This window comes from Gallus gallus, chromosome 3, assembly GCF_016699485.2.
Source record: "Gallus gallus isolate bGalGal1 chromosome 3, bGalGal1.mat.broiler.GRCg7b, whole genome shotgun sequence".
In the NCBI taxonomy this organism is placed as follows: Eukaryota; Metazoa; Chordata; class Aves; order Galliformes; family Phasianidae; genus Gallus; species Gallus gallus.
The window spans coordinates 99,336,711-99,353,169 of NC_052534.1; the positions used below are offsets into that span (position 1 = coordinate 99,336,711).

General features: G+C 41.9%; 1 protein-coding gene across 21 annotated transcripts in view; it reads right to left on the reverse strand.

Moving 5' to 3' along the window:
- FAM49A (family with sequence similarity 49 member A) overlaps nucleotides 1–1,475 on the reverse strand; it is a 53,955-nt gene extending 52,480 nt beyond the window's left edge. For 18 of the 21 annotated variants that reach the window (XM_040697206.2, XM_015276051.4, NM_001006418.3 and 15 more), the window contains exon 1: nucleotides 1,028–1,146. The gene's annotated coding sequence lies outside the window, so the exon portion shown is untranslated. Of the gene's footprint in view, nucleotides 1–1,027; nucleotides 1,147–1,296 lie in introns of those variants that run through there. The other 3 variants (XM_015276053.4, XM_040697198.2, XM_046938944.1) reach the window with 1 other exon arrangement.
- Between the last annotated feature and the right edge of the window lie 14,984 nt (nucleotides 1,476–16,459).

Genomic DNA, 16,459 nt, shown 5'->3' on the forward strand with positions numbered 1-16,459 from the left:
TTCCACACACGCACCGCCTTCAGGAGCTGGTAAACAACAACCAAGAGCAAACATCGTCTGTATGGAAATGGAGAGCTACCAGAAACAGGCTGAGAACCAGGCACATCACTGCCCTCAGCAACAGCACTGGAAGGATGTGAAGTTCTCTCTGTATTTCTCATGAATTATGGAATGCTTGGTTTTATCTAGTGGCACAGTATATTACCAGGGCCTTAGCATAACGCAGCCCAGAGAAATAAAATTAAAGCTAAACTGTCTTGAAATTAAATTAGGGATGAAGAAATGCAAGCGCGGTATCTGCTCAGTGTGACACAGCACAGACAGCGATTCATATGAGGAGATGAATATTACAGAACGTGATTTTCCTCTGTTCTCACGCCTAGCTTCCGAAGCAGACCATCTAGGAAGCCGTGCTCACGGCACGGCCAGCAGCTGCCGCAGAAAGTTTTCAAAAGAACCCAAGTTGGGCGTGCGAGCCCCCTGCCCCCATCTGCAGGGCAGGCAGCGGAGCGCCGCGACCTTTTGTTCCATTCGCGTTCCGAGTCCCTGTCACAGCCCGGCACCCGGCTCGCTGCCGTCTACCCGTGGCCAGGTGCTGCAGCCCGGCCCAGCTTGTGGGCAGCAATGGAACCGCGGATACGCTCCGGAGGGAGCGCCTCGCACGAGGCGAGCCCGCCCGCCCCTCACCTCCTCGCCCGGCCCCGCTGGCCGGGCTGGCAGCGAAGCGGCGCGTTCCGAGGCAACAGTTGGCCGCTTCCCCCGGCATCCCCGCTGCCCCCCGGGGCCGCCCGGACAGCCCTCCGGGGAAGGGGGGGGGGGAGAGGGGTGGCCGCGGGCCTAGGGCTGGGCTGAGAAGGGGGCACAAAGGCCCTACAGCCCTTCGGGGAAGGCAACACCCGATCGGAGATCAAAATAACGCAGGGGCTACGGGGCTCCCCGCTCCCCTCCCAGCAAGGGGGGCTTCTTTCCACCCGAGGACACCGCCTAAACCCCCACGGCGGCCGCGGGACGAGGAGACCCGGCTTACCTGAGCAGCCCGTCGCCTGTGCCCGCCGCGGTGACCCTCGTCCATCCCCCGCGCCTCAGAGACAGCCGCGGCGCGGCCCAGCCCTGCCCGGCCCAGCGCCGCACTCGCAGGCCCGCCCCGCGGTGGCTGCGTGCGGCTCCCACCAGCTGTCGGCCCCGGGCGGGCGCGGCTCCCCCGGACCCGCCTCCCGCTGCTGAGGGGGGCGAGGCGCGCGGGAGAAGGACGGGGCCTGCGGGTTGAAGTAAGGGGGAACGCGCGTGGTACCGCACCTCTGCGCAGCCCTTCCGCAGAACGCTCCACACGCAGGGGCCGGCGTGCTCGCCTTGCCTCAGGCGCTCACCGCCGTGTCACCTATGTTGTCGCTGAGGCAGCTTTGACCCATATCTGCCTCGCTTCGCTCGGTTCCCAGACCGTCTCCTTCCCCTTTGTGGGCTCTCTTTCAGTGTGTGAATGTTTGAGTTCAGCAGGGCTGCAAATACTCTTTTTTTTTTTTTTTTTTGGCTTCGCAGAAGTCAGTACTTCCTCAAGATGTCAAAAGCAGATCTGAGCCCATTCGCAGCTCGTGAAAATGTTTTGTACTTCCTCTTGCTGCTGGGAGGCTGGGAGGGTTAAGTAAGGTTAAAGCTGTGAGAGTGGCTCTGAGCTTGGTTTCCCCCTTCCCCAAAAGCCAGACTGAGTCATTTACAGGAAGAAAGAAACCAAAAACAGCCTGCAAGTAACAGCGTTGGGAGTACAGCGCAGAAATAGCAGGTTATTTGTTCACACCAAGGCTTGTGCTGCTGAGCTCTATAAATGTGAGAAGCCATACGCTGACCACAGTGCCTGTGTCACAGCGCCATGGAACCAGGAGCTCGAAGCTACTGTGTCAAAGCCGGGTCCTGTGCCACCCAGCAGGTGTGACTCAGGTTGTGGGGAGGCTGTCGGTGTGTAGGATGCTCTGCTGGCCCATCTCTGCTGCCTTTTGCACCAGAGCAGTGTCCTGGGCAGCAACACTTCCACACTCAACACAGTACGCATCTGGGCATTTTTGAACTGCACTTTTTTCGTCTGAAAATTCCCAATTTTCTGGTCAGGAATTAGTCCATTAAAAGGCTCTGCTACTGTGGCACGTGTTTAATACAACTATCCCTACAGCATCCAGCTCAGTGGAGCGCTAAACTGCTGGCTTGCATTTTTTTATCCACGTGTCTTGAAAGTAGCTTTTAAAAGCAGTAAAAAGCATTGCTCCACTTTCAAGCAGGAAGAACAGTTACGTGGACAGCTTGAACCAGGAGACAATGGAACCTGGGATTCACAGCTAACAGCTCCGTGTCCCCTTTTCCTTGCTTATTTTTCTGGGGCACATGTTCTGACTGCTGTATAATGGACATGTCTTTAACTGAATGCTGTTATAAAAAAAAGCTGTCCCTCATCACTGCTAAATACTCCAATTCTGTTTGTATATGTTGTATATACTCTCAGAACACATGCACTGAATGTGAATGGGATTTAGCCAGGAGAATATTTTGGTTCTGGATTCTGGTAGTATCTAGGAATTAGATTTTTCCAACTTTTAATCCTGTCAAAACATAGAGTATGTTATATATTGATGAAATGAACTGTGGGACTCTACATAGCTTTCGCGTCACACACTGCCATAAAAGTAAAGTTGAACAGCCTTCAGGGGGAATGGCAGCTGAGTGATAGATTTCGGATTCTCAGTTTTGGACAATGACGTTACAGGCTAGGAATTAATTGTTTAATCAGCTCTTTGCGCATTAGCCATGCGACAGTAACTGTCTGTGTGGAACTGCTATCCCAGTGCAGACGTGAGACAAATTCAGTTTGGGTCACATTCGGTAGGGTTTGAATTCCTAAATAAAGTTATCTCTTACCGTTTGGACTCTACGAAACGTGTCAAATAGCACCCAGCTTTTGCTCAGAAGTAGTACAGGATTCCCACAAACAAGTCTACCATCCTTGTGCCAGTATCTCAAAGGCCCTAAACTTGCTTTGATTTAAGTTTGTGCTTGCATTTAGACAGGTGAATTGTGCCTCTGAATTTAGATACCTAGACACTTGCATGGCCTTAGGTGTCAAGCAGGTGTTTCATCTCCCACTGCAGTCAGTGTGCACTTTGCTGCACAAGTGAATCTATCTTCACTGCAATGGAAATTTAGATACCTAGCTGAAGGCACCTGCATACAGACAACTACAATTTGGGAGTTTGAATCTCACACTGAATCCCATCCAAATCAATTTGCTAAATCAAATTTCAGAGAAATTTCACGTTTTATTGCAGTTATGGCAATGCATATAGAAATGGAAGCCATGGCTCAGCTGGGACATGGTAGCATAGCAGCAATCTCACAAGTTTTTTGGATTCTGGCCTCACATCATCTCCTGTAATTTGAAAGACCACATGGCTTTGGTTTTGTTTTTCAAGAGGAATGATATATTCAAAAAGTCATCCACTGGCAAATATCCAAATGACTATCTATGTGGGACAACATCTTCTAGTCTTTTGTAGAGGGTATGGTGCCTTACAAGTCTTGAAACTTATGACTTTATGCTGAATAACAAGCATCTGGATGCAACCAGTGGCCTCAGAACAGATGGAAAAGAGTTTTTTGCTTGTGATGTTCAACTTGCCAAGCAGAATAATAGAGTTATCTAGCAGTTTTCTCAAACATTACCTGTAGAAGTTGATCTGTGGAATAAAAGGACATCTTTCTTAATGCTTATTTTAGCTCTGTGTTGACTGCCATAGAAGGTTAGTACAGTGTTCTCAGAAAAGAAAGGTTTAGCACTCACTTCAGAGATTACCAAATTCGAAGGAAAATCTCTTCAATTTCAGAGCCACTTAATCATCTCCTCCATTTGGAAGTACTTTGTTTTTTTGGTTAACACAGAAAAAAAAAAAAAAAAAAAAGATAATGCCAATATATTCTATGAAGGAAATTAAGTAAATTTTATGAATATTCGGTATTCAGTATTATCCTGTCATGACTTGTATATTTCATGGTACTGCTGATGCTGTTTGGAACTGTAGCTGTTCATCAATTATGAAGATAAACCTCAGTATTAAGCTGCAATTTAGGGATATAATTTTCTTCTCAGTGATACCAGTCAAAATTAGGAAGTAAAACCAATTTGAGACATAACAAAAAAAAAAAAAAAAAAAAAAAAAGAAGAGTTAATCTGTCCTTTTAAAAGTCTGAATCATATCTGAAATTGTTTCCTACCAGAGAAACGTGCTGCTCTATGTTTGTCATTTTTTTTCTCTCCTCACAAAGAATCAACCAGCAGGAAGAGGGCAGAGAAAACTTCTGCATCTCAGTTGTTGGCCTCTGCTCAAATAACTTGCTTTATCAGCGTGCGCTGAGACTTCACTGGAAATCCCCAGTTTATTTCTTGCATCAGCTGATGAAGGAACTTAGCAGAAGCATGGGCAGCCAGCCTTTTTCTAGCAAAGGATCAACCACTGGAGATTAGAGCAGCTACACTGATCACAAAAATACAGGAGTTCCAATTGAATGTAGCTGGAAATCTGTCTTGTATTTGTTTAACTATGTGGGAGTCAATACATCAGAAAAATAATCCCCTTTAAAATACATGTACACACCTTGGAGAGGTATACCATAAAAATACATTTATTTAATGTGTTGATTATATTCATTAGGCATTCAGTGTAGACTGTTTTATTATCACTCACACAAGTTAAACAAGCTTATTGAGTAAATTCTATGGTTAAGCTTCTTGTATAGGCTTTTAAAGGTATCAGTACGCATGTGCACAGTTCAAAAATATTGAGATTTATAAAATATGTTGCTTAAAATAAAATGTTACTTTTGTCATTTTTAACAAGTCAGAATAGCATACAAATAGTATATATAATAATAGGTCTTTGGTTATGTAATTGAATAGGAATATGGTTAGACCCTAGGATACTTTTTGGGCATGGTTCTCCACTATAAACATCCATATACATGACAAAGCATAATTATACTGTTCCTTTATACTGGAGATGTGTACTGGTAACACTGTAGTACTGAAAATCATAAAAAAACACCAAACAGAAAACTTACTTTTTGAATTCAGAAGTTTATCAAGAAGCTTGATAATGCTTATTCATTTTGTATGCTTTTCCTACAATGAAACTGCAGGGTAGGGGAATTATAGTTTAAAAAAAAAAAAAAAGTTCAGATATGATGTAATAATACTCCTAATGCAAAACGAAGGGCAATAATTTCAATATCTCTCTGGATACGTAACGTTGCATTTATCACTATTAATGTTAATAAGAAAATGTCTATGTACCAAACTATTTTAAGCTGGTCGGCACAAACCCATTTTCATTTGCATCTACTGAGATGTATCCTGGCAACCATATATTTTTGGATTCGTAACAATTTATTCTATTCATTTTATGCAAATGAGATAACCAATACTGCAGGAATCATGAGAATTCAAGATGGATAACTTGGATAACATTGTTCAGAGCTATAGATAGATGACTAAGGATGATATGTGAGTCATATATTTTTTTTAACAATCTATTAAACATTTCCTTCAATACATCCACCCAGCTAAAAGGTTTATCTTGCACGATTCACATACTTTTATTCCAAAATGGAAAGCATTAGCAACCCAAGCTGTGTCCTGTGAAGTAACAATTATCCCACACCATGGTTCTGCTTCCAATTTGTTCTTTTATAAGTTGAAAATTCTGTATGTTTTCCAAACTCACACAGAGCTGAATCAGCTGGAGGAGGAGGAAGAGCAAAGACTCCAGCCACTGACCGCATCTGTACATGCTGACTTGCTAACTTGATAAGTAAAACAGTCTCTACATCAAACACGAAGCTGAAGTGCTGTATATGGAGTTACCATCTTATTGCATGCAAATATATATTGGAAGGACAATTATAAGAAAAGTGTTTTGTTGCTTATGTGTGAATGATTTGTATGCATTTGCTATAGGAGTAGTTTACAGCAACTTGCACATATTCAGTATATTTTGGTATCATCAAAACCTTTGGTGTTTCACTTGAGAAGATCTAAGGTCAGCTGGGCCAAAGCTTTGCTTATGTATGGTGTATAACACTGCCCCAAGTACAGAACATTATCAAAAGAGTTAATTCCTTCTCCCTACATTTGTTTAAGGGATTTTAGCCTGAATCAAACTCACTTAATCTGAACACTCCAAAAACCAGGCCTATATAGTTCTTATGAAGAAATGACAATTCTATAGCAGTGTAGCTGGTAGACCTAAGCTGGATCCTACCAGATGTGCCTCAGTGCGCATGATAAACTTTGCTGTTCTACTTTGAGACAATGATGTTCCAATACTGACCAGTAAGATTCAGTTATATCCAGAATAAATTCAAACTGGAGAGCTGAAATGGCCCCCAATCAGTTTTTCTGTCTTTGCTTCAGTGTCAAGTGTAAGAGCGATCTAGTAAGAGTGATGGAGCTATGTCTGAAGCAACTCCTGAGCCACTGAAGTTTTCAGCTGGCCTAGGATTACTTTTTCAGTTTACTATAATACATTATACTGACAAAATACAATATTAAGAACATGCTTCCTGAGCTAATCAGTAAAGCTTTCCTTGTGTAGAAAAGGCTCTTTCAAAAGAAAGGAGGATGTAGCTGATGAAAACTAATTTCAGCAATATGTTTTTGTCTTATTGCTACATGGCAAACTTAAGTTTGACTGAAATCTTTAAGAGAGTTAAAAGATTGCAATTTGTTAAGTTAAGTTAAAAGGACTGCAGTTTGATGATGTATGAAGTGATGAGCTGTTGTTACAGGAAATTGCACAAGTATGTCAAAGTAACAGTTGGCTTGCTAAATTAGATTCTTAGCTTTTATAATAGGAAAAGCCAGGATTTTAATTGCACATACAATTTCAGTATGGGTCCAAATAGGAGGATGGGTCCAAATCGCAGGGAAGATGCGATGAATACAGAGTCATGCTATTTTCAGTGGTGCTCAGTGCCAGGGTAAGAAGCATTGGGCACAAACTAAAGCACAGGAAGTTCTGTCTAAACTCCAGGAAGCATTTCTGTGCTGTGCAAGTGATGGAGTGCTGGCACAGGCTGCTCCAAGGCTGTGTGGGATCTCCTCCTTGTTCCTCTGTTGTGTTGGTAAGGGACATTATCACTCCTAGCTGCTTGTCAATGTCTTGCCTGTGATTGTAATTCCCTAACATTTTCTGGGATCACCTGCTAATATAGTAAAAATGTGATTGGTTAGATTAAACTGTTTAATTAGTAGGTCTTTGCTCGGTCTGTCATTTTGACTGAACCATACAGGAGTATGCTCACCCTGTCAGCCCTGAAAGAAGACATAAGCTAATGTGAGATCTTCTTGCACAAAGTGGAGAGAGAGGCATGCAAGTTGTTCCTACAATGTGCATTTGCTTATCACTCAGCAAACTTAAGGAATTCAAAACTAAGTCCTCCCTTGTACAACTGCTTGGTTCTTCTGATGCAGCAGAAAACTTGAAGCATGTCCTTTATTAAAGTTACTGGGATTTAACTGTTCTTTGCTTCATCAAAACAAATCTCAGGTGTAAATCTAGTGTAAATCTATTGGTAAATCTGTAAATTCTGCAGGTGTTTTCTTCTCTTCACCCGTGTTTCACAAATTGTAGAGGATCCATAATATTGCAAGGCAGTAAAAGACTAGAAGATTGGCTTCTCTGTTTTCTTTTCCAAGTTTATTTAAGTAGGATAAATAAGTTTTAAAACAATCTTAGATATTGTAGTCAGCTGACCAAAACCACCCTGAAATTTGAAAAATCAAAAATGGTACCTCTTTCAAAAAAAGTGCTTCTGCCTTTTAGTCAAATGTTCAAAGAAAACTGACATGTAAGAGCACTGGTAAGGACTCCTTTTCAGAGGCTGCCAACATGAAAATAATTTAATTCTTCTACAGTCTAGGCATTCCAAGCTTAGTCTATCATTTCTCTAGTTTATAAAGTAAACAGCACAGCAGCAGAAGTGCCAGGAACACTGAGATACTGCTTTCTTAATTGCCTTAACATTACTCTTCTGCTGTCTTATTAGAGTTAGAATTATTGTAGCTTATATACCATCCTCCTGCTAGATCGTGTCAAAATTAAAAAGGTAAATATCCTTTTTATTAGTAAATTACCTAGGCCTTTTCTGGCATCTGAACAAGGATAGATAAACACATTTTCTGGAGTTCTCTAAATAACCATTACGTATCTTCTTTCAAGCATTGAATCTATACATAGATGAAATAAAATGTTGCTTATCTGAAAGAAAAATGCAGCAGTAGTTATGAAAAGTCAATAGCAGTCAAGCAAATGTTTGAAATTAACAACAGTTAATACTGAGTCAATTATAACAATAAATGGAAAGTTTATTTACACGGGTGGAAAAAGACCTGTTTCCACAATGTATTTAACAATCATAGGATCACAGGATCATTAAATAATTCCTGTAGGAAGGGACTTCATCCACTTTCTAGTCCAACCTCCTCAAAGCAGTGTCAGCTGTGAGATCAGGCCACATAGCTCTGATGCTTATCCAGCTGAGTTCTGAAAACCCCCAAGTCTGGAAACCGCACAGCCTTTGTCAGTCTACTATCTGACTGTCCTCGTGTTGAAAAGAGTTTTCTTTCTAGCCAATGTGAACATCTCTTGTTCAACTTAGTGTGTTATGTCTCCCTCTCCTGCCATACATCTCTCTGAAGAGCGCATGTCTGTCTTCCTGGATAGCCTTCTCAAGGATATTAGAAAGCCACTGTTAGATACACCCTAATAGTCATATACAATAGACAGTAAGTCATCTGGTTTTTCCCATCAGTTACTATGAATGAAAAAATAAATATCTTACTCCACCTCACTTCCATTTGCCTCATAATGCCACCTATCCTAAAGCAGGTGCTCAAGTCTGGAATCATAGAGTCATAGAATGGTTTTGGGATGGAAGGGACCTTAAACCCCACCCAGTACCAGCTCACCTGCCACGGACAGGGTTGCTGCCTACCAGATCAGGCTGACCAGGGCCCCATCCGACCTGGCCTTCAACGCCTCCAGAGATGGGCTTCTCTGGGCAGCCTTTGCCAGGACCTCACCACCCTCTGAGTAAAGAATTTCCACCTAACATCTAAACTAAACCTATCTAGATCATGTTCCCTTGAGCTTTTATTCTAGGGAGAAAAGCTCCTCACTTTCTAGCAGCAACCAGATGTTTCTTGAAATCAGAAAGTGTCTCTTGGCTTTGGCATTGCTTCTTGCAGCAGTCATAGTTAGACATTCTGCAGTTCTACCTTGTACAGTTGTTTCAGCTTTGTTGCTATGGTGCAAAACAATCCAAGTATTTGACAAGATGATATGCAAACAGTCTTTTCTAACTCATTAATAGGTGACAGCAGAAAGCTATTTCTCCTAAGACAAGAAATATGTTCATTCAGCTGTTAGAAGAAACAACTGAGCACTGAATTATAGAACAATTAATTTTACATAAAACAAATGAAACATAAATTTTTTTGTCAGATGTTTATAGATCTCATCATAGGACTGAAGCATATTCTCTGCTTTAAGTTTTTCAGTGTATTTTCTTTTCTTTTTTTTTTTTTTTGCATACAAGAGATGGCTTACTGCTGAGGGTAGCACCTTAAAGAGGAGCTGTAGGACTGAGCTGAGAGCTATGTTTCAGCGCATGACTAACAAGAAAATTCTGTCATGATGAAGACAGAAGAAAGCATTTAAAAATTTCCTGGATAACACAACCTCTATGACTCAGATGGCAGGAGAAAAAACAAACAGGATAACCGTTTGCCATCATAACTGCATCAAATCATAAGGAGCTCTATCTTCATCACAATTTGAAATACAGCCAAAATCTCACACATGACTTAGGTGAAGGCTGGCCTTCCTGAGCCTGTGCAAAGAGCAGAGATGGGTTCTGCCTTTTGCTGAGGTTCAGGACAAGGGCATGACATTTCTTTCTGTGTGTTTGCTTTGTGCATCCAGTGATTACAAATGGTGTTTTCTTTACCCTGAATGTTCCACAGTGATAGGGAATGCCATGCAGTGAACAACAGAAGGCATACCGTTAGTTTTTCCTTCCCCAGCATTAGTTTGTATCAGATTTTGTCCTGAATGAAATTTTAACTCCTCTCCACCAACTAAAGTAGTTTAGAGAGAAGGCTTAATGCAAATGAATCAATGAGGTAATTAGTGCTTTAACCAAACGAGCAGGTTCAATTCATGCAGTACCAAAAAGGCATTTCCAGCTCTGCTTCCCTGACAAACTTTACCATTAATCGAGCACATGTAGCTTGTAGTTTGCTAAATAGCACAAAGATGACGACATGAGCCAAGCTGCTGTATGTGATTTGCAATCCATTGATTACCGTACAGCAAACAGAGAAAAAAAGGAGTGAGGTTAAAAGTTGTATTTTAGCCTCTTAATGGCTCTGGAACCTACTGACATCAGGGTCTTGTTCAGGGTTTTGGTCTCTGGCAGTCAGCAACTTTCAGATCTGTGAAGGGTTCCTCTCTCTCCAAGGGCGACTGCCATGTGAAGCTCAGCAAGAGGCAGCACAGATCTGCATATTCAGTGCTGGGTACAATAGCTCCATTCTCACTGTCAGGTCAGCAGTCAAGTTCAGCGTAACTCCTCCTTCTGGTTCTGAATCAAGACTTTATGGAAATGCTGAGGATTTTTAATAAAGCAACTCTGCTGTGAAACAGATCTGCCCTTAGTGACAGCTCTGTGCTGAGCCATACCAGCACAGAGCTTATTAAGTCAAAACTGTAAAGTTCAAAGACAGCATCAGGTTTCAGTAGGCGTCTCTCCTCTTCTGTTCTTCACAGCAACATAATTTGTTACCACCTGTATTTTTGTTAGTCAAGTCTACATGCTCTTGCTGCTGTAAAACTCAGTGTATTTTAGTAACTAGTGAACCATTCTCACGTTTTCTTATCAAAAGCCAAAAATTTCAGACTTTTAAACTTATTTTCAGCCTTTTTTTTTTTTTTTTTTTTTTTTTTTCTTGTACCGAAATTCAGTTTCAGGCTGTGATTTGTAATCAGCAGTAAGCTCTTCCATAGCTCTGAAAATGATCATTTTCAGTGATCCATATCATGGTGCAATATTAAATTAATGCGTCATAGAGCAGGGGAATGTTGTTCCATGGCTTTTAGTTCGGTCATATGAGCTGACTTATGGTCAATTTTTTCTTCCCAGAATATAATTTATGCTGTGAATGAACTCCATCCTTTTAAATTTCAGCATTATGGTCTTTTCGAAAGATGCAAGTGATTATAAACTCGTGTAAAATCAGCAGCAAATTTATTTCAATTTTAAAATAAAAATGTAAAGTGTACCATTTCTGGCAACACTTAAACCTTTATTCCCCCCCCCCCCCATTGCTTTTATAGAAACCTTAAACAAACTCTTTCATATATGAAAGCACCACTTAATGAGAATTTATCATATTTTATTCTGATTTCAGTGCTTTGCATTGCAATCATGTGGAACTCAGTTTTTAAATGCAGAGGGCTTGCAGTCATGTTGAATGCACAGAAAACAATACCCTTTAACTGAGCTGTTCTTGGTCCTCACTTAGAGTATCAGCCAGTCCTGCGGTTTCCCTGTCATTGAGAATCCAGCCACTGGCTTGAATGTGGCATTTCTAACATGGTAACTGGGTCTCTGGGACCCTTTTTTTGGGGATATGTAAATATAAGCTTACTTCTTTCTCCCTTCATCCCACAGTGACCCTGTAGATGGCTGCTGTAGATCACTGTCCAATCTCAGTCTGCCTCTCTGGATGTTTTTCTGCTGATTGGGAGTCCTTCCTCAGACACTGCCAGAAGAATTAAGCATCAGCCACATTTAAGGGATTTTGGAAAGCAGTTTTTGAAAACAGACTGGTCTCTCAGTGAGTAAAATGCAGTGGGTAAAAAAAAAAAAAAAAGAATTTTTGCAACTTTTTTTAGAATTTAAACAAATAATTCAACATCTGCCTGGGCCAACTTCGTATGTGACCAATGGATGCTGTAGGAACTGAATGGGGATAGATGTGGAAAGGATCTAAGTGATATATTTTTTCCCACGGTAAACTCAGCACATATCTCATTTGCTAGTGTGGTTGTGGTTTTTTGTTTTTTGGTTGATTGGTTGTTTTTTGTTGTTGTTATTGTTGTTTTATATTTCTTTTGGTCAAGGTGGTCAAAGTTTCCATTTTCACTGCAGGAAGCTTTCACCAAAATCACTTTGGTGTCTATCTGAAATGATATGCAGGGTGTCATGCAAGGTGACAGCAGAATAAGTAAAATAAATAGGATGCCCGTTAACGAAAGTGGATTTCCTTCTACACAGTCATTACTTATGTCATGCTAACTTTCCATATCCTGTAAATATGAACCTCACCTCAAGCAGGAAACACATGTGCGCATATTCTTGTCATTGAAAAAAAAAATGATACAAGGCAAAGTTAGCTGGCACCAGACTTCTAGACTGCAATGTTTGTGAAAAGCCACAAACACACCAAGGGGGGGATCTATATAAAAACACGAAGCATGAAGTTACAAAGTAAGAGTTAAAAATGTACAATGATATTTATAACGTTCTCTTAAATAAGCCTGAGCATTCTGATCTCCTGTAACACTGAGGCCTTTTCTTGTGCGTATAATAGAATCCAAACGAGTGATAATTCTCTACTAGTGATAATTCTCTTTTGAAGTCACAGGGTTAATAACACTGTAGCTCTATAGTCTAGTCAAGGACCTGTTCATGTTAACATAAGCTGGAATAGCTGAAATGAAATCAAAAGAACTGTTTTTGAAATGGTTGCATGTGTAACATAACCCATGTTATTAGGACTATTTAAAGAACAGCAAAAAGCCATCATTTCACAAATAATTGTACTCTAACATTATATTTCTTTCCCTGCTACTAAATGGAACAGCACATATGAAAAACACTACAAAGGTTGTTTTAATGAATTTTGGGAATGGACCTTCAGGGAGTTGCAGGAGAATCTTATGAAGAAAGTCTCTGGTAGCTTTAATTACAGAAACACTACCTGCATACACAAAGGAAAATGAGGCTCTTCATCCCTGTTTTCCCTTTCACAGCCTGCAGTGTTAGGACTGTGCTCCGCAATGTGTAGTTCAGCAAGGTGTAACAGCTGTGGTGGCCTGAAGGAGCTGCTGAGATGAGCAGTAACAGGGTAGGAATATTGATAGAGCTGTAGAAGGGGTGTGTGTTATGAAAGAAAGAAGAAATCTTACAATATATTTGAGAAAAATGTAACATCATTATAGAAATTTACCTTTTTATAGGAAATGTCATCTGAAAACATACATCTGATGCCTATAGAGATGAATGCAAGTGGTGTTAATTGGAGCTAAGGCTGAAATGTGGTAGCTTAGATTGGGAAGCAGTTCTCAAAATCCCCTCTTTATTTTACAGATGCCTCAAAATTTCATCAATATTGTTTCCTAATGTGATGAATGTGGATCATGGAGCTCTCCTCATTCACTACTGCAAAAGTCACTGTGGAAAGGACTGGGAATTTATGCACTTCAAATGACGTGTAGGGAGCAAATGGAGTAGAAGGTCCATCTGTTCTCCTGGCGTAGTCTCCTGACCTCTGTCTTCTCATTGGTTATGTCAGAAAATAGAAATTATTTTTCTAAACAGGTATAAAAAAATCCAGTGATCTTTTTTAGTACATACCTGCTCTGAATCGTCAACAGAAGTCAGGGTTTCTGGCAGCCCAGCAATTTGCCTTTCCTGTTTTTTTGCTGCAGAGACCCACATGTAGCCTGCAGTCATACAGAGATGCACCAGAGGATCTGCCACAAGTCAAATGTTTGTAGGCAACTGTAAATACACATCATTTCTTGATCAAGCCTTGTATAGATTTTCTTCTCTACAGATAAATACATAGGCTGAGAGACCTGGGGCTGTTCAGACTGAAGAAGAGAAGGCTCCAAGGTGACCTGATAGTGGCCTTTCACTATCTAAAGGGGGCTACAGAAAATAAAGGGACAGAGAGGATTGAGCGCAGCCCTGCTGAAGGTTGTGCTCCAGAGAGCTGGGGCTCTTCAGCCTGAAGATCAGAAGGCTGCTAGGTGACCCGAGGGTGGCCTTCCAGTAACTAAAGGTGAGCTTCAGGAAAGAAGGGGACAGGCTCTTTAGCTGAGACTATTGTGATAGAAAAGGGGAAATGTTTTCAAGGTTAAAAAGGGCAGATTTACATTAGAAATAAGGAAAAGATCTTTTACACTGAGGGTGCTGAGGCACTGGAACAGGCTGCCCAGAGATCTGGTGGATGCTCCATTCCTGGAGACTTTCAAAATGAGGCTGGATCAGGCCCTGGCAACATAATCTAGCTGTAGTGTCCCTATTCATTGCAGGGAGCTGGACTAGATGGCCTTTAAAAGTCCCTTTGAACTCTAAGGATTCTATGATTCTATAATTCAATGCTTTCACCGTGGTTTTTTTTTATATAAACATGCAAAAAAAAAAAGAAACAAAGTCTAGGGCTGGTGTCCCAGTTGCAACCAGAGAAATCACTTGAGAAAAGACATAGCTATTCAAAGAATTGGCAAATATGGATGTTGGTGTTGCCTTTCGCAGGCAGCCGTGATGTTCGTTGCTTAGGGGAGCCTGCGGCTTGGCCATATACCGAGGTGACACCAATATGATGAGCGGTAAAATGGCTTCTATTCACTACTAAAACACAGCTTATATACATTTTTACCTACAAAACCGTGCTGTCATGTCCCACTCTGATTGGTTCATACCAGACAACGCCGTGCCCTATTTGGCCGTCTCCACATTCTTTTCTCATCCTTCTTCTTCTCCTGTTTTCTCTGCATCAAGGTCAGCATGATAGCACTGTCTCTCTATGCTTAGGGAGAGGCCTGTCCCATACATCCCGTGCCCCCGCAAGACGCTTACTACAACAGTTGGCAGCTGCCATCCAACCAGTTCTAAAAACTCTTACAAAAGATGAAGTGAAAATTGATCTTAAAAAAAAAACTTACTGCAAATACTAAAGCGCTGCCTGTAGAAAGTGACACTAAGAACATTAGATGCTTGTGTTGTAGTCAACTATAGCCCTTAAGAGTAAAAGAATGGCCTGGGTTGAAAATGACCACAATGATCACCTAGTTTCAACCCCCCTGCTGTGTGCAGGGTCGCCAATCACCAGACCAGGCTGCCCAGAGCCACATCCAGCCTGGTCTTGAATGCCTCCAGCAACCTGCTCTAGTGTGTCACCACCCTCTGGGTGAAAAACATCCTCCTAATATTTAACCTAAACCTCTCCTGTCTCAGTTTAAAACCATTCCCCCTTGTCCTATCACTATCCACCCTTGTAAACGGCCATTCCTCCTCCTGTTTATAAGCTCCCTTCAAGTATTGGAAGGGCACAATGAGGTCTCCTCAGAGCCTTCTCTTTTCCAGGCTAAACAAGCCCAGTTCCCTCAACCTTTCTTCATAGGAGAGCTGCTCCAGCCCTCTGATCATCTTAGTGGCCCTCCTCTGGACCCTCTACAAGAGCTCCATGTCCTTCCTGTACTGGGGGTCCCAGGCCTGAACGCTGTACTCCAGATGGGGCCTCACAAGAGCTGAGTAGAGGGGGACAATCACCTCCCTGTCCCTGCTGGCCACCCCTTTTTTAATGCAGACCGGAACACAGTTGGCCTTCCGGGCTGCAAGTGCACATTGCTGGCTCATGTCCAGCTTCTCATCCACCAGGACCCCCAGGTCCTTCTCCGCAGGGCTGCTCTCAAATAGATCTTTCCCCAGTTTGTATAAGTAGCTGGGATTGCCCTGACCCAAGTGCAGCACCCTGCACTTGGCCTTATTGAACCTCATTAGGTTCTCATAGGCCCACTTCTCCAGCCTGTCCAGGTCCCTCTGGATGGCTTCTCTTCCTTCCAACATATCGACTGCACCGCTCAGCTTGGTGTCATCTGCAAACTTTCTGAGGGTGCACTCAGTGCCATTGTCTGTGTCATTGATAAAGATGTTGAAGAGCACTGGTCCCAAGACCGACCCCTAAGGGACAGCGCCTGTGATTGGCCTCCACCCTGACACAGAGTCACCGTGTGTCTAAAATGTTGCTATTTTTTTTTTCCCCGTTAGTCTGCTTTATAATGGAGTCAGACCAGTTATGGTAGCGGGCTTAGGCTGCAAGAGGTATTCATTCCAACTGTGACAATATTTGTAAAAGAACATTCCTAGGAGGACTACTGGCTTATTTCAAGATGATTTTTTTTTTTTTTTAATAGAAGTCATCTTTCATTTGAATACACTTGTTTATTTTTTTTTCCTTGTTCTCTTGGTTTGTTCTGAAAAATATAGGATGAAAAATTCAAAGCAGTAAAAGCACTGCAAAATTCATAACCTTCCCAGACATACAGTGCTTGTAGACGATACAGAATACTTG